The sequence below is a fragment of the Pleurodeles waltl genome, chromosome 3_1, assembly GCF_031143425.1.
Source record: "Pleurodeles waltl isolate 20211129_DDA chromosome 3_1, aPleWal1.hap1.20221129, whole genome shotgun sequence".
Classification (NCBI taxonomy): domain Eukaryota; kingdom Metazoa; phylum Chordata; class Amphibia; order Caudata; family Salamandridae; genus Pleurodeles; species Pleurodeles waltl.
The window spans coordinates 1908215349-1908237197 of record NC_090440.1 but is presented as its reverse complement, the minus strand read 5'-3'; the positions used below and the strand labels follow the sequence as shown (position 1 = coordinate 1908237197).

The 21849-nt window shown below is 44.7% G+C and overlaps 1 protein-coding gene across 1 annotated transcript in view; it reads right to left on the bottom strand.

Moving 5' to 3' along the window:
* ORC2 (origin recognition complex subunit 2) overlaps positions 1–21849 on the bottom strand; it is a 239094-nt gene that overhangs the window by 207000 nt on the left and 10245 nt on the right. The window lies entirely within an intron of this gene.

Below are 21849 nucleotides of genomic sequence, written 5' to 3'. Positions count from 1 at the left end.
AATTGCCAGACAAATGAGTTCTATCAAGGATATGTAATTAGACTACATATCCCAGAATGCCCTTGACTGGAGAACCTTCTATTTTTCAATATAAAAACTCATTCACCGTGAACAAGGCTATGTTAGCTGAAACGCGTGGGTGGTAATGTCTGACAATATGCAAAGATGATGATTATTAAACAAATTGGTGGTACTAATCTCTTGGAAGTGCAGCGCCATTTCCTGGTTTTGACTATAAATAAGGCACATGGTCAAGCCTCAAACGTTTGCACCAGCAGAGAGAGCGCGCCGGTTTTGACCAGATTGTTATAGTTAGGACCTAGTTTCCATAGAAAAAGCGTTTTTTGACTTGCCTATATCTTTGCTACCATTTGACGAATCTTGATAAAATGTTCCCCAAAAAAGTGTCCTCTAGGATCATGTTGTGCATGGATAGTTTTGGGATGTTCCGTCAAGCTGGGGCTGAGACAAAGGGGTGGGGGAAGGGGGTAAAAAAAAAAAAAAAATGTTTTTTTCCAATGTTAATCCCCATAGAGTCTCTAGACACGCCTGTAGCCCGAACCACTGGACAGAATTACACCACATTTGGCAGAAAGATAGCTCTTGGTCCAAAAAAAGCATCCTTTTTGTTATTTGGTGTAAATTCATTGCATAGTTTTCGAGTTATTAAAGTAAATTAAAATTTGACTATCTGTACAGAGCCTAAGCACAGATCTCATGGTAAGATCGGATTAGTTGTCAGCTCTTCAACCAGAAAGCGATGGCAGTCATCTTGGGACCAATACACATGATAGCACCCCGTTTAAATGCATTGTAGTGAGTGGCAGGTTTTAAGGGTCACAAAAGGAGAACGGATAAATGGTGATAACAAATTTTGGTTATAATATAAATCATTTGTTGATGGTACAATGCTAATTTTAGGAATTGTGGTATCTCCTAAGGTTGCCTTACCTTGCTAGAATTTCATGAATCATGTTTGAGAGAAAACTGTTTTCTCATGATTTTCCCACAAAGGTTATGGAAGGTGTTCAAGAAGCAAAAATAAGACCATATTTTCTGTAAAGTCACACTATTTATTCTCAACCATATGAGAATGACGTCTGAATTTCTAAGTAAAACATGAACTTCTAACAGGAGCAGCCTGTTAGTTGATTCCCGTGTGTTCTACTGCAGCCTCCCAGAGTGTTCTAAAGAACAACTAGGGCACTAACAGTCTTACTTATGACAAAATTGTAACCCACCTTAAGCCATCTTGATTGAATCTAACTGGTAAAACTTGAAACATTTAATTTAGAAAGATACAAGTTGAGGGGTTCATTTTGTCATAGAAATTCTGAACAGTTGTATGGTATGGTATGATAGTGCAGTAGAAAGAAAAATTAGGACAGGTGTTAAGTCAGTTCTCATATATCTTTCTCTGTTATTTCATTAAAATATTCTGACATGCAAACTGAAACATACGCTTTCAACACCAGCAGCAGACTGCCAGTTAACTCCCTGTGATCAGCAGCTTGCAGTGTTCTAGTGAGCAAATAGAGTGCTAACATTCAGAATCCATGCCCAAAGTGTGAAACATCTGAACGCTATCTTGATGCAATCGAAGTTGAAAATTTAAAGCATTTTCTATGGAGGATACTGCAGTAAATGAGGAGATTAGAGTGCTTCAATACAAATAAGACCCCCAAGAGAACAAAAGAGCCAGAATGTAGAATAAATACTGCCCAAATGTAGACCAAGTATTGCCCAAGGAAAGAAGTGTGCAAAGCACTTAATTTTAGTTGTTGTTGCAGTTTTATATAGTGCAGACCAGACCTGTAGATACTGGGGTGCTTTACATGAGCATCAGTTATATTATACAAGGACACACTCATTTGGGTTTTAGGCATAGGGAGATTACGTGATTTGCCTAGAATCACAGGATGTCGAGCCAATGTTGAAACTTGAACCTAGTTCCCCAGTTGCAAAGTCTGCAGCTCTGGCCACGCCACATTCTCTCCCCTAAGTGAAACATATAATCAAGTGATCAACTAGATTAAAAAAAAACATAAAGATAGCAAATAATTTAAAGGCGCTTTGTCAGTATTTGGGAACTCTGAGAATAAGTCCTCATTTTAGATTTTTAGAGCACTAACCATAATTTCTATAGAAACAACCCTTTCTTTTTTATAATTTCTGAAGGAAATGCTTTAGGTATTATAGTTGATTACATCAAGATGATGTCAGGTGTGCGACACTTTTCTAATAAATGTAGAATGTTAGCAATCTAGTTGTTCATTAGAATACTGTGGTGTGGCAGAGGTCAGGGGCACGGACTCGGATAATTGCAGGCAGGGAGGAGGATGCAGAGGCAACAAGTTGACCACGATGGGCAGGTGGGAGAGGCAGTGGCGCCACAATGGACCATGGAGAGCAGGTGAAAGGGTGAAACAACCAACCATGCAGGATAGGCAAGAGAGGCAGTGGCAATATAACAGACCATTGAGGGCAGTAGGAAGAGGCAGTAGCAATAAAACCATACATGCCAACCGACCAGATTCAGGCAGGAGACTCCCAATGATTTTAGGCCCAAAAGGGCTTTATTTTATCTGTCTCCTGCCTACATTTTCCTCTTTTTCAGTGTAAGTCAATGGAGAAGATCAACTCCCAAGGTTTCTTTTTCAAAATCTCCCGCTTACCAAGTTTAAAATGTTGGCAAGTATGGTACATTGGATAAAAGAGGGCAGAAGGAATGGGGTACGGACATGGACTTAGATAACAGAGGGCAGGAGGGAGATGGGCAGGGGCACTAAACTAGCCTTACAGGGCAGGTGTCAGGGGCTGCACCAGCACAATACACTACACAGGGCAAGCGTGATGGCAATACAGCACAACGGACCATGAAAAGCAATAGGAATGGGACAGGGTCACCCACACATGAAGGCAAAACAGGCAAGGGCAGCAAGTAGCCCAAACTGGACAAACAGGAGGGGCAGCTGCAGCATAACAATCCATGAAGGGCAGGAGGGAGGGGCAGGGGCACAAAACGGACCAGACAAGGCAGAAAGGAAGGAATAGGGGCCTGCTCATGATAAATGTAGGGCAGGGGTCAAGGAGGCAGGTGCAGCCGGCTGACCTTGGAGGGCAGGCGGGATGGGCACTTGAAGCACAACACATCATGGAGGGCAACAGTGAGACTATAACAGAATACATGCAGACAACGGAGGGAAGGTTTGAGGGGGCCAGGCAGTAAGCTGACCACAAAGGGCAGGTGTGGGGGGCTGTGGCAGCATAGAAGGCCATGCATGGCAAGCGGGAAGGATAGTGTCAGCATAACGGCCATGGTGGGCAAGCGGGAGCGGGCAGGGGCATGCATAAGGGACCTCACAGAAGGGGGTGGTAAAGGATGAACACAGACAAGAGAGGGCAGGAGAAGGAGCAGTTGCAGCACAACTGAGCATGGAGGGCAGAAGGGAGCGGCAGCAAAATGGAACATGGACAACAGGAGGGAGGGGATAAGTGCATGGAACTTGGACAGGCCGAGTGGAGGTGGTAGTGACAGACAGCTGCCATTTGACCATTCTAGGATGGTGGGCGGGTAGTGGCAGCTCAATAGAACACTCAGAGAGTAGAAAGGAGGAGCAGCAGCAGGTCCTTGGAACATGGTAGGCAAAAAGGAGGTAGCAATGGCATGCACAAAGACATCGGAAGGCAAGGGAAGGAGGGTAGGGGCAGTAAGCTAAGCACAAAGGCTAAGCAGGGGAGCAATAATGTGGCCCAGAATTGGGCAACAAAGGGCAGGAGGAGCAGGCAGGGATATCAAGCTAAATGGAGGGCAGCAGCAGCACACTGGACCGGGCAGGAGAGAGGGGGCTGGTGCATGGACTCGGACAGCAGAGGGTAGGGAGGAGTTGGATGGGGCAGCAAGATAACTGTTCAGGGCAGGCGAGAAGAGCAGTGGCAGAACAAGGGCCACACAGGGCTGTAATGAGGGAGAAAAGGCATGAACTTGGACAATGGATGACAAGGAGGAGCGGGCCGGAGCAGCAAGCTTTGATGGGAGCAGCACAATGCCAGTCAAGGCCCTGCCTCTAACACCCTCAAACCGTGCATTGCGTTGGACATTTTACTTAATGTTAAAAAAAAACCTTAGCTATTCACTGGAAAAAAACAAAGGTTACAGGGACATTTTAGTTAGGAAATAGTATTAAAAAAAAATCTTAGAAATTGATTTTTTTTTTTTAAAAGACAACGTTTCAAGGACGTTTTAGTTAGGTTCAGATTTTTTACGCACAAAATCATAGAAATTCAGCTGTTATAGTTATTTCCAGTAACTATAATTTGCGCCCTAAGGTAACTATAACTCGTGCCTCTGCCACTCAAAGCCAAAGGTGGTGCATGGCATTTGGTTAGGTGGATATAGTCGGGTTGGCCACAGGGCCTGCGATCAACCTCCGCCACGCAAGGTTGAGCATTTAACTGGTGTTGGCTGAGCACAGCGGTGGTTGGATTAACGTATAGTAATTCAAATTACTTTGTTAATAAAACATAGAAATGCACTTAAAAAAACAATGGTTACAGGGACGTTATAGTTAGGAAATGGAATTTAAAAAACTATTGAAATTCCCTTAAAAAAGCTAAAGGTTACAGGGATGTTATAGTTACGCGTACATTTTAAACATACAAAACCATAGAAACCACAGAAATTCACCTGTTAGAGTTATTTCAAGTAACTATAACTTGCGCCCTCGCCATACACTAATTATCTCAGATATTACAGCACTTATGACATCTTTTATAACATAATTTATAATATCACTAACATTTGTTTCAAATTATTCATAAAAAAATGTGTATGGCAAGGGCGCGAGTTATAGTTATTTGAAATAACTAACAGGTGAATTTATATGGTTGTGTACGTTTAAAATCTGCACCTAACTATAACATCCCCATTACCTTTGTTAATTTAGGTGAAAATATACATATATATTTATAGGGTTGTATACAATGATAAGGCATGGTATGGCCTGTCTTGTATAGTATGATATGGCATTGCATGTCACTGTATACACTTGAGACCCCAAAAATATGTTTGCTTTTTGACAATGTTTGTGGTGATTGTAAGGGGCCGGCAGCTCTCACAACAATAAAGTTTTACAAAACCATGTCAAAACACAACACGCATTGACAAAACAAAAGGCTGACCACCAATGTTGACCTATTGGTTTTTGCCGATGCTTGTTTATGCTTCCCGTACTCTTATTGAAACTGGTTACACTGATTTGCCATTAGGAATATTTATTGCAAATGCTAGCATGCATCAACACATTTTACATGATGCTTCAAATAATTATTATCCAAAATTCCACAGTAGTTTAGCAAAACCTTTTTTCCCAGTTGCATGTCTTGAGAACATTTTGCTTTGAAAGCAACAAATCAATGTTGATTTCAAGCTTCTCTAAATATTTGTATCTAAACTGAGATCACTTTCGAAGCATTATACATAGCTTCATATTGTTAAACTTTGCAAACAAGTGTACACATTTGTGTATATACTGAAACCACTGTCAATAGTGCAGTCTGAGCTTACATTATTTCCTTAGAGTGCACACACTAATAATAAAGGTTTTGCAATAATGAACCATAAATACAGGTTTGAACAGCAGTATAATACGAACACACAGACAATGCCCTTCCTTGATCTACAATGGACTGTAAACTAGCAGTCAAATGGAGGGTTTGTCCTGCAAAAGGCAGAGCCTAACTTGTCCCAAGGACAAGATTAACATAAAAACCCTGTCACTGTATAGTTGGATAGGGTACTTATGGCCTGTAAATGTATAGTAACTTATGGTATGGTGTGATATGGCTTGTCATTGTATAAAATGGCATGGTATGTTACAGCCTGTCAATGTATAGTATGTTAAGGAATGGTATATACTGTGATTGTATAGTATGGTATGATGTTATTGTATAGTATGGTATGGTATAGCCTGCCACTGAATAGTATGGCATGTCATATATAGTATGTTGTGAAGTATGATATGGTTTAGCTTCTTTTTTTTTTTATTAGTATTTTTTACCAGGATGAAGAAACATCGAAACAAAACAAGATACACTGTCACTTTCAGAAAATGAAACAAAATAAAATCAACTGAATTTATCCAAGAAATAATCCCCCCAGATCAGTGAGAACTTTTTAACACTGCCTACTCTGCTAGCGTATCGCATCTCCTGAAGTCTGACTTGCGCCATCTTACAATACCATTCTTGACTAGTAGGAGAGAGCTCGGAATACCAATTTCTCAGCAGAAGCGACCTAGCAACCGCAGTGGCTATGAATATGAGCTTCTCCCATCTAGAAGAGAGCCTTGCCTCGGGATCGTAGGCCAAGCTCATTAAGCGAATGCTGGGAGATATGGATACCGATGCCATAATCGTTAAGACTGCAAAAACTCCCTCCCAATATCCCTGTATACATCGGCATGTCTCAATCATATGGATCCAACCTGCCATTCCTACTTCCTTGCAGCGAAAACACATATCAGGGTAGCCAGTCCCCATGCGAGATAGGACCTGCGGGGTTCAATACAATAACCATTTACTGAAAAATATAATTCTGTGCCAGTTAGCCCCTCGGAGCATGGAGAAATTCAGACGATTAATAGTCTCCCAGTAATCACTTGAAACCTCCAGGCCCTCCTGGCGGGCCATTTCCTCTGGGCTTTTGCCCCAAGATCTACTTTGGGCCTTTCGGCCAGGAGCCTTCTCCACGACCCTGCAGTCCTTATCCCAGGAGGGTCGACCAATTCTGTTACCAATGACTGGACATTGACGTCTAAATCCCTAAGAGTATGTAACAAAATGTTATAAGATCCAGCCAACAAAAAATCTTTTTTTTAACAGTAATCAGAATATTTAATGGAGTTTCCCAATTATCCTTAGCCCGAAAATCTCCGATCTTACTGAATCCAGCGAGCTCCCACCTCTTTACTAAATCTTCATTAAGTTGAGCACCAGAGTGCAAAAAAATCTGTGAAAGTGGAGTGTCAAAATGTGAAAAAGGAATTGAGTATTTTCTAAAGAAGTCTGATCTTCTCTTAAAAAACCATTTAAAAATCTTATAACAAACTTTTTTAGGTGATTTCGCCAAGAGTGCAGGGTTCCGGATATTATGCTCCCTACATATTAATACCCGAAAATCAATAAAAAACCTGAAGCAAGCCAAATGATCCATATTAAAGCTGGCATAATAATGTGCAAAAAATGCAAAATAATAATCTTTGAAATTTGGCAAGGCCAATCCCCCTTTTTCTTTATCAGCATACAGTATAATTAAAGCAGCGCGGGCCTTTCGGTTTTGCCAAATAAATGGGCGAAATAGGGATTCCAGTTTCCTAAAAAATGTTTTCGTTAGAACGCACGGAATAGCTGCAAACAAAAAATTGAAAAGTGGTAAAATTGACATTTTAATTAACGCAATTCGGCCTAATATAGAGAGGGGGATAGACCCCCCAACAAGCCAGCAGAGCCTGAGTTTTCTGAAGTAAGGGAGCAAAATTTAAATCGTAAAGATCTCCTATATTGGCCGAAAAATAAATCCCTAAGTATCTCTTTGGATTGGCATTTACACAGCTTTGTAATTCAGGAAGAAGATAGATAGGAGAAGTGCCACATAGAATAATATCAGTCTTACTCATGTTGATCTTGTAACCACCAATTTGCTCATATTCATTAAACAGATTAAAGACCGCTTCCTGAGAAGAACGTTCTGTATCTAAAAACAAAATGATATCATCTGCATAAAGTTTAATCTTACCCATTGACTTTAACAGAGGTTGGAACTGAATATGTTGTCTGATTTTAACAGCGAGAGGCTCAATAAAAAGGGCAAATAAAATGGGGGATAAAGGACATCCCTGTCTAGTCCCTCGTTGTATTGGAAGTTGTCCGACAGACTTCGAATTTATAATGATATTGGCCTCTGAGTTTGAGTACAACCTTTGAATTAGTGACCTGAGAAGGTACCTTGTAGCTAGACAAGACTGAGAAAAGCGTGTCCCAAACAACCAAGTCAAATGCTTTTTCCGCATCCAGCAAAAGAATAATAGCAGGGACTTTATTAGTAGCAAAATAATCAAGAGCCTCAGCTAAATAATGTTTGTTTGTAGCCAGTTGTCGGGCAGCTATAAACCCGTTTTGATCGGGATGTACCAGTTTATTAACTACCCTATTAAGTCTATTGGCCAATAGTTTTGTGATTATTTTATAATCTGAGTTTAACAGCAAAATTGGACGATATGCATTTGGATCCTCCCTGTCCTTGTTTTTCTTAGGAAAGCTGACCACGTTTCCTGAATGCCAGGTCTTAGGAATCTGTTTGCCCCGCAGCAGACCATTGATTAAAGCCAAAAAATCCTTGGCGAATGCATTTATAAAAGTCTTATAAAACTCAGCAGGGAAGCCATCCGGTCTACAGGCTTTCCCCGTGGGAAGGTTCTTAACAACATCTAGAAGTTCTGGCTTCGTGAATGGCTGTGATAGTGCCACAGAGTCTTCCTCTGAGAGGCAGGGAATATCCAGGTCCCTCAAGAACTTTTCAATAGTCCCAGGATCTATAACTAGGGCATAACTATAAATTTGTCTATAATGTTCCAGCATAATTTTGTAAAGATCTCCGGGGTCAGTATGTCTAGCCCCGGTGACCGGACATCCTAGAGCGTGTATGACATTATCAGCAATACGATCTCGAGCTTGCCATGCCAAAACTTTTTGTGTAAAGTTGCTCTCTGCGTACGACTTTTGTTTATAGATCTGATATTCTATATCCACCTTCTGGAAAAAAAAAATCTGCCAACGCTTTCTTGCCAGCTTCGAAGGCCTGCCTAATAATGTCCCAGGGGGCATGTAGATAGGCAATTAAACACTTTTGAACTACATCTTCCAATACAGCAATTTTTTGTCTCAAGAGCCGTTTATCCGCTGCCTCTTTGGCGATTACCCAGCCCCTAAAAAAAGCCTTAAATGAATGCCAGACTACCACTGGAGTTGAGGATCCCTGATTGCGTTTGAAAAAAATCCCTTTTTTCGTCCTAAGAAGCCTGTATCCACCCTTCGTCTGGAAGAAGCCGAAGGTTGAAAACCCACCTTTTGGTCTGAGTTGTGTAAGCTGTGGAGAAGAGAGACACTTCCAGCAGCAAAGAGGCATGGTCTGAAAGATCAGAGTGCTGAACCGACTGAGATCTATAGCAAAATGTGTCTGATATTAGGAAAAAATCTATGCGTGAGGAGCTTTTAAACTGAGTGGAAAAACAAGTATATTCCCTCTCATCGGAGGGTGTTCGTTCTCCAAGGATCAGACAGCGTCAAAACTTTAGCGAAATCTCTGAAGATTTTTGCAACTTTAGATTTGTGCTGTCTCTTACCTCTTACTGTAGTATCTAAAACTGGGTCCTGAAGGAAACTGAAATCCCCCCCAATAATAATTTTACCTGTCAACTGCAAGAGGGAGTGAAACAGGCCTATATAAGGGGCTGGGTCATCTATCAGAGGACCATAAAAACTAACAAAAATGAATCTCTCCTTGGCGATTAAACACTGAACCCAGCACCAACGCCCATCAGGGTCATAAAAAAGATCCAATGGTTGTGCATTTAGGGATCTGGCTAAAAAGACTGCCACACCTCTATGAGCCGCAGCAACTACTTTAAAATCAGCCATTTTTTTTAACATGCAAAAATCCGGGACTTTATTAACCGGAATATGAGTCTCCTGAAGAAGTATAACTGAGGGATTAAAAGCAGATACCCTTTCCTCGATAGCGGATCTTTTCCTGTGGTTATTTAGTCCATTAACATTGCAGGAAAGTATTCTTAATGGAAGAAAAGATTTTATCATTGATTTATACCTAGAGTTAGTCTGCCTATGGTCTCCCCTAATCTGGAGCAAAATACACTATCCAAGACATAACAGTCCTCCAAAGTGACAAAGCCGGATCCTGGTGTCCATACCCCTCCTCCCAAACCAACCCCCCTATCCTCACCCCCCCCCCCCATCCCTCACCCTCAGTGGCCCACACCTGGAGCCCTCCGCCCGGACAACCCAAGGCCACACCCCTCCCCCGCCTGCATCCTTCCCTAGCGTGGTGCCTTGTCATAGCACCTTAAACTATAGACTAGAGAGGCAGCAAATAGAATAGCCTGAGCAAGCGCTGTAGGCAAAAAAAAAAAGGGTCCGTATTTTCTTAGAATATAATTATCCTCATTATCCTCATAGTCCAATATGTCACCCTGATAGTTTCTTATTATCTTATTATGTTTTTTTCCGCTCCGGCCCTGGCCTCACCACCCCTTACTTGTCCTAGCTGCTCAGAGTTCTGGATTACATGAAGCAAGGACTTAGCAACATCAACTGTATGAATAAAATTCGAGCAACCCTGGAAAAAAAACTTTACGTTTACATTGTTGCACAAGTCCAGCCTGAGCTCCTGATTTTTTAAATGCCGGAATCATCCCTTTCAGTTCTCTGCTCCGATGCGCAGCCACCACCGACATGTCTGAAAAAATCTTGAACACATAGTAGCCGGGAATCTGGAAGGTTTTAGACTTAATTGCTTTCTGTAAAATCTGATCCTTAATATGAAAGTCACCAAAGTTCACTAAACAAGTGCGAGGATATTTAGGGTTTGACGGCTAGACTGCGGGTACCCGATTGGCCCGCACAATGGTGAGATCTGGATGCTTGTCCATTAGTCCTACCAAAACATGACTTTTAATAAGATCAGTTACCAAATCTATGACTGTCCGTCCTTCAGGGACTCCCGTGAATCGCAGATTGGATCTACGTGATCGATTTTCAGCAGCGTCGTCGAGTTGAATCTGTAGATCTAACAAATCAGCTTGACATTTTGCAAGAGATGGTTCTACAGTCACCCGGATGTCCTCAAGGTCGGAAACTCGTTGCTCAATATCCGTAATTCGCGAGTTAAGTTGCTGGATATTACTACAGATCAAGTTAAATTGTGATTCTGTTCTCTGATTTGCATCGTCCTGGGAACTTTCAGCGTTTTTAACTCGCTTAGTATCTGCAGAAGTAAGTTTTCCGGGGGAGCGCTAGTGGTTGCCGTATCTTTCGGCTCCTGAGAAGGACCCCTATTTTGGCCATTAAATCCGGAAGGCACAGCAGGAAAAGCAGCATGAAGAGAAGATCCCGCTGCTGTGTCTATCCCACTGATTAACTCGTGCACTGATAGAGAGGTAGAGCTATCTACCTGAGGGGCAGGAGTGCAGCTACTAGATGGTGCAGAGGTACCCTCCTTGTGGCTTTTCCCTCCCGCAAACAAGAGATAGAGGGGTCTGGGCGCAGAGTCCATATCCGTCGCCTGCTCGCAAGAGGTCTCAGAGTTCCAGCTGGGGGTCGACTGAGTAGGCAATGGAGAGCCTTCGAATGACTGCGGGCTAGGGTCCAAGTTGGCTGGCAGAGCCCTAGACTCGTCAGATAGGTAGTCCGGGCGGAGGGGGGGGGCTTGACAAGTTAGTCCTGGAGGATGGTAGATTAAGTTAGGGGCGAAGTAGGGTTAGAGACTGAATCTATGGCGGAAGGAAGGAGATGTACGCAAGCTGGAGCCTTGTGCAAATGATTATCTGAAGGTACAGGGTGTTTCTGTTTGGCAGTGCGTGTTGCTCTAGGAACTCTGGCGGCAGGACGACCTGCACCCAATGCATAATGTGGAGAGCGCTGCATCTTCCCCGAGATCACTGAGCAGCTGTGTAACAATGAGAGAGAGAAGAAGAAAAGGGGGCTTCCTGTACTGCCCCCCTCAGGTGTGATTAAATTGAATTATATCAGGATATAGCTGAGCTCACAGGATGCACAAAAAAAGGGTGTGTAGCAGTCTTTTTCCAATTCAGTTCGGTTTCAGTTCAATCTTTCCCCTATTCTCTCTCCTTGAGCTGCTCCCCAAAAAAGCCCCTACCTCTCTGTACTGGGCCGGGCGCGGCCGACGGCTTCCTGACCAGCAGAGGTCGATAATTGAAAAATGTAGTGTTCACAGCCGCCCCCCCCCCCCCCTTTCTCCTAGGGCGTGAAAATCCTGGTGTCTCACTTGCCATTATCCTGCTCCATCAATCTGCAGTCAATCTGTGAAATACCTGCCAGGTTACGCGTCCCTGGAGACAGCTGTTTTGACCGCTGTTTGGCACCTCCTCAGAGATCCATAGATACGGCGTCCTAGATACAGCCTGGAGACCTCCTCAGCTTCAGTTTGAGCTTCCGCATACCGAGTCTTGGAGGCCACTCACAGTGCGTCTGAGCCGGCGTCGTAGCAACCGCCTGGATACTGCTTCAGTTTTCGGAGCCCTGGAGAATCACTTCCGCATTCCGCTCAGCAAGCCGTTTCGGAGCCTCACAGCACGTCTGAGTCTGGCGCGCTCGCTCTCTCCCTGTCTGTGGCTCAGCCACAGAGCATGGCGGGAGCTCCTGCGGCCCTCCATCGATATGGTTTAGCTTCTGATTGCATGGTATGGTACAGTATTGCCCGACATTATACAGTATGGTATGGCCTGTCATTGTGTTGTATGGTGTTGCATGGCCTGTCACTGTATGGTATGGTCTGTCACACAGTAAGGTATATTATGGCCTGTCGAATGGTATGGTATGGCCTTTCATTGCATACAATGTTATGGTATGGCCTTTCATTGTATATAATGGTATGGGATGTCATTATATAGAATGGTATGGAATGGCCTATCATTGTATGGTATGGTCTGTCATTTGCATGACCTGTCATAGTATAGTATGGCATGGCCGGTCTTTGTAGAGTACAGTATGGTGTGGTCTATCGTATGTTATGGTATATCCGTTCATTGTATAGTACTCTATAGTATGGCCTGTCATTGTACAGTATGATATGGCGGGTCATTTTATAATATGATATGGCCAGTCACTGTATAGTACGGTATGGTCTGTCACTGTACAGTATAGTTTGATATGGCCAATCATTGTATAGTACAGTATAGCCAGTCATTGTACAGTATAGTATGGTATGGTGTATGGCCCATTATTGTATAGTATGGTGTATTATTTCCTGCCATTATCTAGTATGGCATGGCCTGTCATCATATGGTATGGTCTGTCAATATATAATATCATGTGGTATGGCGTGTCATTGTATATTATGGTATAGCATGGCCTGTCATTTTATAGTATGGTATGGTATGGTATGCCGATATTACTGTCATTGTACAGTATGATATAGTATGGTACAGTATAGCATGTTATGGCCTGCCATGGTATAGCATAGTACCACATGGTTTGGTATGGCCGGTCATTGTATAGTATTGTTTGTTCTGTCACTGTATAGTAGGATATGGTATGATTGATACAGCCTCTCCTTGTTTAGTGTGGCAAGATGTGTCATTGTATGGTATGCATGGCTTGTTATTGTATAACATAGTATGGCCTTTCATTACATAGTTTAGTATAGTATGGCCTGTCATTGCATAGTATTATTTATTCTGTCATTGTATAGCAGGATATGGTATGACTATGTTATGGCCTGTCATTGTATAGCAAGGTATGGTATGGTATGGTGTCATTTGGCCTTTCACATAATAGTATGGTATGTTATGAACGGTCATTGTATTATTATATGTTACAGAATGGTAAGGTATGGTATGGTATGGTATGGCCTGTCATTGTGTCCTATGTTATGATACAGTCGGTCATTGTGTAGTACGGTATGGTTGTTATTTTATAATATGGTATGGTCTGTCATTGTATAGTATGGAATGGTATGGCCTGACATTGTATAACACTGTACGGTATGGTATAGACTGTCATTGTATTGTATGGTATAAAATGGCCTGTCATTACAAGGCATGGTAATCTTTGAGGAAGTGCAACAGGAGCAGCCAAACAAGAAATTCAGCCCTTAACAATATAATGCTATTTCAAACTAGAATATTCTATCTAATCTGTAATTGTACAAACATAAACCAATTTGAAAGACACTATTTTTTTTTGCATAAAATATTTAATCATGCCCAAATCATCCTATAAATCATGAAACACATATTAAAAGCATTTTGTTACATTTTAAACAAGTAATTACTTGATAATGATTAAACAAAGCCACCAATGTATTTTTATAACCATTGTTAAAAGTGACGCTAAAAACATGTGGTCTGCTGCTGTTGGTATGCTGTACCAAAGAGTAGAAGGGGAGAGGATGAAAAGTAAAGTGGAACAAGAAGGGGCACTGGAAACAAGCGGTGACGCAGGGTGAAGCAAATCCAGGACTTGGACACACACACTCTTACAAAGTGCTGCAAGTAGACAAAAAATAGGCAGAGACTAAAAGCGGTAGCAGCAGCAGGTTATTCCCAAAACTGGGAAGCTGTACTTGGTCCACGCTGTGGGACTGGGGAAACATACACACAGAAAGTGAAGCCAGCAAAGACTGACAATGAAGCCAACAGATGGTAAGCAATGGGCGGCTCTAAGCCCCCTGAATGCAAACAAAAATGTCTCCCAAGTGACAGTTGAGCCACCTAAAAATCATAGCGATTTCTATCTGCTCCCTTCCCCGCGTTGCATTTCACCACCTTTTTATGATTCATTGGTCGTTAATGAGTATGTTGTGGCACAACCAGAAACGATGGCAGATCAGCCATCCAACTCAGGTGAGCACTCTGTCACCATTGCTGGCAGCATAACAAATGGTGCAAAACACCGCCATCTTTCACAAACAAGAATTTAAATGTACCCATCATGTTGGGAATCTAGCACAGCATATCCATGACACCTGTTATGCTGGTAGGGAAAATGACCCGGTAATTTAAAGGCCAAGCTGCCAGTGGCTAAATATGTTGGTGGAAATTCCAAGACGCCAAAAGCAATAAACACTGTGTAGGAAGTTGTCTCTGTATGAACTATTTCAAAGTAAGGAATAGTATGCACAGAGTCCAAGGGTTCCCCTTAGAGGTAAGATAGTGGCAAAAAGAGATAATACTAATGCTCCATTTTTTGGTAGTGTGGTCGAGCAGTAGGCTTATCAAAGGAGTAGTGTTAAGCATTTGTTGTACATACACAGGCAATAAATGAGGAACACACACTCAGAGACAATTCCAGGCCAATAGGTTTTTGTATAGAAAAATATATTTTCTTAGTTTGGGTTTGGGTGAACAGAGCCGCTGTCCTCGGGAGTTTCTTGGTCCTTCTAGAGCAGGGCAGTCCTCTGAGGATTCACAGGTCGCTGGTCCTGGGGAAAGCGTCGCTGGAGCAGTGTCTTTTTAGAAGTGGGGAGACAGGCCGGTAGAGCTGGGGCCAAAGCAGTTGGTGTCTCCGTCTTCTCTGCAGGGTTTTTCAGCTTAGCAGTCCTCTTCTTCTTAGGTTGCAGGAATCCGAGTTCCTAGGTTCAGGGGAGCCCCTAAATACAGAATTTAGGGGTGTGTTTAGGTCTGGGAGGGCAGTAGCCAATGGCTACTAGCCCTGAGGGTGGCGTCACCCTCTTTGTGCCTCCTCCCAAGGGGAGGGGGTCACATTCCTATCCCTATTGGGGGAATCCTCCATTTGCAAGATGGAGGATTTCAAAAAGTCAGACTCAGCTCAGGTTGCCTTAGGGGCTGTCCTGACTGGCCAGTGACTCCTCCTTGTTTTTCTCATTATCTCTCCTGGACTTGCCGCCAAAAGTGGGGGCTGTGTCCAGGGGGCGGGCATCTCCACTAGCTGGAGTGCCCTGGGGCATTGTAACACGAAGCCTGAGCCTTTGAAGCTCACTGCTAGGTGTTACAGTTCCTGCAGGGGGAGGTGTGAAGCATCTCCACCCAGAGCAGGCTTTTGTTTCTGTCCTCAGAGAGCACAAAGGCCCTCACCACATGGGGTCAGAACTTGTCTCTCAGCAGCAGGCTGGCACAGACCAGTCAGTCCTGCACTGAACAATTGGGTAAAATACAGGGGGCATCTCTAAGATGCCCTCTGTGTGCATTATTTAATAAATCCAACACTGGCATCAGTGTGGGTTTATTATTCTGAGAAGTTTGATACCAAACTTCTCAGTATTCAGTGTAGCCATTATGGAGCTGTGGAGTTTGTTTTTGACAGACTCCCAGACCATATACTCTTATGGCTACCCTGCACTTACAATGTCTAAGGTTTTGCTTAGACACTGTAGGGGCATAGTGCTCATGTACCTTTGCCCTCACCTATGGTATAGTGCACCCTGCCTTAGGGCTGTAAGGCCTGCTAGAGGGGTGACTTACCTATGCCACAGGCAGTGAGGTTGGCATGGCACCCTGAGGGGAGTGCCATGTCGACTTAGTCATTTTCTCCCCACCAGCACACACAAGCTGGCAAGCAGTGTGTCTGTGCTGAGTGAGGGGTCCCTAGGGTGGCATAAGGCATGCTGCAGCCCTTAGAGACCTTCCCTGGCATCAGGGCCCTTGGTACCAGTTACAAGGGACTTACCTGGGTGCCAGGGTTGTGCCAATTGTGGAGACAACGGTACATTTTAGGTGAAAGAACACTGGTGCTGGGGCCTGGTTAGCAGGGTCCCAGCACACTTCTCAGTCAAGTCAGCATCAGTATCAGGCAAAAAGTAGGGGGTAACTGCAACAGGGAGCCATTTCTTTACACAAACCCCCCCTCCCCCTCCCCCAGCCCAGGAGACTCAGCCAAAGCTGAGAGAGTCTTCTTAGTCTGTCAGGCGAGGAAGAGTAGAGGAAATAGGCTGGTTTGTTGCAGGGCCTACTCTGCCTTACATCCTCCTGTTCAGGTCATTCCCTCTGGGGAACTGACCCACTTCCACAGTTATAGGACCTAGTCTGAATTGCCTCTTGTCTGTGCTTTTAATGTCTTCACCCATTCTCTCTATTTTGGGGTTAGAGGTATCCACCTCTGCTAATCTTATCTTAGCCAGGGTCACTCCTAGCTTACCCAAAGAGGTTACCCAGAGCTGGAGTAACCCCACCATGACCAACAGGGTCAGGGGGCCTAACTTGCTATTTGGCATGGGGTCAGACCACCATGCCAAGGATAGTGCAGCCATAAAGGCTAACACCCAGCAGAGGCCACTGACAGCTGTCAGTGCCCAGAACCACACCTTTAGCTCTTCACCTACAAGGGAAGGGGCTAAGGTACAGGCTTCTGTGGGTTCAGGGTGCCTGTCTGCTGTATTAGAGTGGGGGTTACCACATCTTGTAGTAAACACCCTTCTTCCACTCTTTCTTCTGTTAGCTGAGGAGCCACCCACTCAGTCTTAACAGTTGCCTGACTAGCCAGGACTTTTTGTGGGACAGGTTGGACTTTACCAGTGCCACTTTTGGAGTTCTCCCCTACTGGAGCAGAATCTCCTTGGCTTGCTGGAACCTTGGCTAAAGGTTGTCCACCCTTCCTACACTGTTTTCTTTTCTTTTTCTTCTGGGACCTGCTTGCAGTTACTGCAGGGGCAGGACCTCCAGAATCCTTGGGAGAGGACTGGCACCGGACCAGTTCCTCTCTTGGGCTCTGACTAACCTCTGGGTAGTCATTTCCAAGGAGACAATCAAGAGGGAGGTCTGTATTGACTACCACCCTTCTCCAGCTAAAAGTCCCACCCACTTCTATGGGCACAAAAGCCACAGGCCTATCGGTGACCCTGCCTGGGCTAACTCTTTCTCTGGCAGTCTCACCTGGGATGTACTGGTTTGAGAACACCAGCCTGTCATGCACAATAGTGTGACTGGCACAAGTGTCTCTCAGGACAGTGACTGGGATTCCATTCACCAGTAGGTGGTGGAAGTGTCTACTTCCCTCTGGAATGGCCAACTCACCTGTTGGGCCCTTTTTCCAGTTGAAGGCTATGAAGACCTCCTCATCTGAGGAGTCATCCCCAATGGCTACACTGGTTACCCCTGGGATTTTGCTAGGGGGTTTGTTTTTGGGACATGAAGTGTCCTTGGTGTGGTGCCCTGTCTGTCTACAGTTATGGCACCATGCCTTAGTGGCATCCCAGTTCTTACCCTGGTACCCACCTTTGTTTTGGGCTGTGTCTTGGGGCCCACCCACCTGTTCTGGTTTTTGGGGGCCTACAGAGGACTCTTTTTCTTTGTTTCTAGTGTCACCCACTTTCTCCTGGGGAGGCTTTGTAACCCCTTTCTTTTGGTCTCCCCCAGTGGAGGTTTTGGTTACCCTAGTCTTGACCCAGTAGTCTGCCTTCTTTCCCAATTCTTGGGGATAAATTGGACCTAGGTCTACCAGATACTGATGCAACTTTTCATTGAAGCAGTTACTTAAAATGTGTTTTTTCATAAACAAATTATAAAGCCCAACACAGTCATGCACTTCATTTCCAGTTACCCAACCATCCAGTGTTTTCACTGAGTAGTCAACAAAATCAACCCAGGTCTGGCTCGAGGATTTTTGAGCCCCCCTGAACCTAATCCTGTACTCCTCAGTGGAGAATCCAAAGCCCTCAATCAGGGTAGCCTTCATGAGGTCATAGGATTCTGCATCTTTTACAGAGAGTGTGAGGAGTCTATCCCTACACTTTCCAGTGAACATTTCCCAAAGGAGAGCACCCCAGGGAGATCTGTTTACTTTTCTGGTTGCACAAGCCCTCTCAAAAGCTGTGAACCATTTGGTGATGTCATCACCATCTTCATATTTAGTTACAATCCCTTTTGGGATTTTCAACATGTCAGGAGAATCTCTGACCCTATTTATGTTGCTGCCACCATTGATGGGACCAAAACCCATCTCTTGTCTTTCCCTTTCTATGGCTAGGAGCTGTCTCTCTAAAGCCAATCTTTTGACCATCCTGGCTAACAGTATGTCATCTTCACTGAGGCTATCCTCAATGATTACAGAGGTGCTGGACCCTCCTGTGAGGGAAGCAGCATCTCTGACTATCACAGTTGGAGTCAGGGTTTGAGGGACCCTGTTCTCCCTAACTAGGTTTGGAGGGGGGGAATTCTCCTCCAAGTCACTAGCTTCATCCTCTGGGAGGTCATCCTCAGAGGGGTTGGCTTTTTCAAACTCTGCCAGCAGCTCCTGGAGCTGTATTTTGGAAGGTCTTATGCCAACTGGTGTTTTCTTTATTTTGCAGAGAGACCTTAGCTCCCTCATCTTAAGATGGAGGTAAGGGATGATGTCGAGTTCCATCACATTCTCTTCTGCATTAGACATTATGTTTCTAAAAGTTGGAATACTTTTTAAGAATCTAAAACTATCTCTAGAACTTAATTCAAACTTTCACAAAACTTTTAAACTCTAAAAGCAATGCTAACAGGGTCTAACACAAGGCCCTAGCAGGACTTTTAAAAATTTAGAAAAATAGCTCAAATTGCAAAAATCAGTTTCTAATGACAATTTTTGGAATTTAGTCGTGTGATCAGGTATTGGCTGAGTAGTCCAGCAAATGCAAAGTCTTGTATCCCACCGCTGCCACCAATGTAGGAAGTTGGCTCTGTATGCACTATTTCAAAGTAAGGAATAGTATGCACAGAGTCCAAGGGTTCCCCTTAGAGGTAAGATAGTGGCAAAAAGAGATAATACTAATGCTCTATTTTGTGGTAGTGTGGTCGAGCAGTAGGCTTATCAAAGGAGTAGTGTTAAGCATTTGTTGTACACACACAGGCAATAAATGAGAAACACACACTCAGAGACAATTCCAGGCCAATAGGTTTTTGTATAGAAAAATATCTTTTCTTAGTTTATTTTAAGAACCACAGGTTCACATTTTACATGTAATACTTCAAATGAAAGGTATTGCAGGTAGGTACTTTAGGAACTTTGAATAATCAAAATAGCATATACACTTTTCAAATAAATCACATATAGCTATTTTAAAACTAGACAGTGCAATTTTCACAGTTCCTAGGGGGAGTAAGAGTTTGTTAGTTTTTGCAGGTAAGTAAACCACCTACGGGGTTCAAGTTTGGGTCCAAAGTAGCCCACCGTTGGGGGTTCAGAGCAACCCCAAAGTTACCACACCAGCAGCTCAGGACCGGTCAGGTGCAGAGTTCAAAGTGGTGTCCAAAACGCATAGGCTTCAATGGAGAAGGGGGTGCCCCGGTTCCAGTCTGCCAGCAGGTAAGTACCTGCGTCTTCGGAGGGCAGACCAGGGGGGCTTTGTAGGGCACCGAGGGGGACACAAGTTAGCACAGAAAGTACACCCTCAGCAGCACGGGGGCCGCCGGGTGCAGTGTGCAAACACACGTCGGGTTTCCAATGAAAATCAATGGGAGACCGAGTGGTCTCTTCAGCGATGTAGGCAGGCAAGGGGGGGGCTCCTCGGGGTAGCCACCACCTGGGCAAGGGAGAGTACCTCCTGGGGGTCACTCCTGCACTGGAGTTCCGATCTTTCAGGTCCTGGGGGCTGCGGGTGCAGAGTCTTTTCAAGGGGTCGGGATCTGGGAGTCAGGCAGTCGCGGTCAGGGGGAGCCTCGGGATTCCCTCTGCAGGCGTCGCTGTGGGGGCAACTCTGGCTACTTACAGTCTCGTAGTCGCCGGGGAGTCCTCCCTGAAGTGTTGTTTCTCCACAAGCCGAGCCGGGGGCGTTGGGTGTAGAGTAGCAAGTCTCACGCTTCCGGCGGGAAACGCAGTTGTCTTGGACTTGCTTCTTTGGAAACAAAGTTGCAGTCTTGGGTGAACAGAGCCGCTGTCCTCGGGAGTTTCTAGGTCCTTCTAGAGCAGGGCAGTCTTCTGAGGATTCAGAGGTCGCTGGTCCTGGGGAAAGCGTTGCTGGAGCAGTGTCTTTTAGAAGTGGGGAGACAGGCCGGTAGAGCTGGGGCCAAAGCAGATGGTGTCTCCGTCTTCTCTGCAGGGTTTTTCAGCTTAGCAGTCCTCTTCTTCTTAGGTTGCAGGAATCTGAGTTCCTAGGTTCAGGGGAGCCCCTAAATATAGAATTTAGGGGTGTGTTTAGGTCTGGGAGGGCAGAAGCCAATGGCTACTAGCCCTGAGGGTGGCGTCACCCTCTATGTGCCTCCTCCCAAGGGGAGGGGGTCACATTCCTATCCCTATTGGGGGAATCCTCCATTTGCAAGATGGAGGATTTCTAAAAGTCAGAGTCACCTCAGCTCAGGTTGCCTTAGGGGCTGTCCTGACTGGCCAGTGACTCCTCCTTGTTTTTCTCATTATCTCTCCTGGACTTGCCGCCAAAAGTGGGGGCTGTGTCCAGGGGGCGGGCATCTCCACTAGCTGGAGTGCCCTGGGGCATTGTAACACGAAGCCTGAGCCTTTGAAGCTCACTGCTAGGTGTTACAGTTCCTGCAGGGGGGAGGTGTGAAACATCTCCACCCAGAGCAGGCTTTTGTTTCTGTCCTCAGAGAGCACAAAGGCCCTCACCACATGGGGTCAGAAACTCGTCTCTCAGCAGCAGGCTGGCACAGACCAGTCAGTCCTGCACTGAACAATTGGGTAAAATACAGGGGGCATCTCTAAGATGCCCTCTGTGTGCATTATTTAATAAATCCAACACTGGCATCAGTGTGGGTTTATTATTCTGAGAAGTTTGATACCAAACTTCTCAGTATTCAGTGTAGCCATTATGGAGCTGTGGAGTTTGTTTTTGACAGACTCCCAGACCATATACTCTTATGGCTACCCTGCACTTACAATGTCTAAGGTTTTGCTTAGACACTGTAGGGGCATAGTGCTCATGTACCTATGCCCTCACCTATGGTATAGTGCACCCTGCCTTAGGGCTGTAAGGCCTGCTAGAGGGGTGACTTACCTATGCCACAGGCAGTGAGGTTGGCATGGCACCCTGAGGGGAGTGCCATGTCGACTTAGTCATTTTCTCCCCACCAGCACACACAAGCTGGCAAGCAGTGTGTCTGTGCTGAGTGAGGGGTCCCTAGGGTGGCATAAGGCATGCTGCAGCCCTTAGAGACCTTC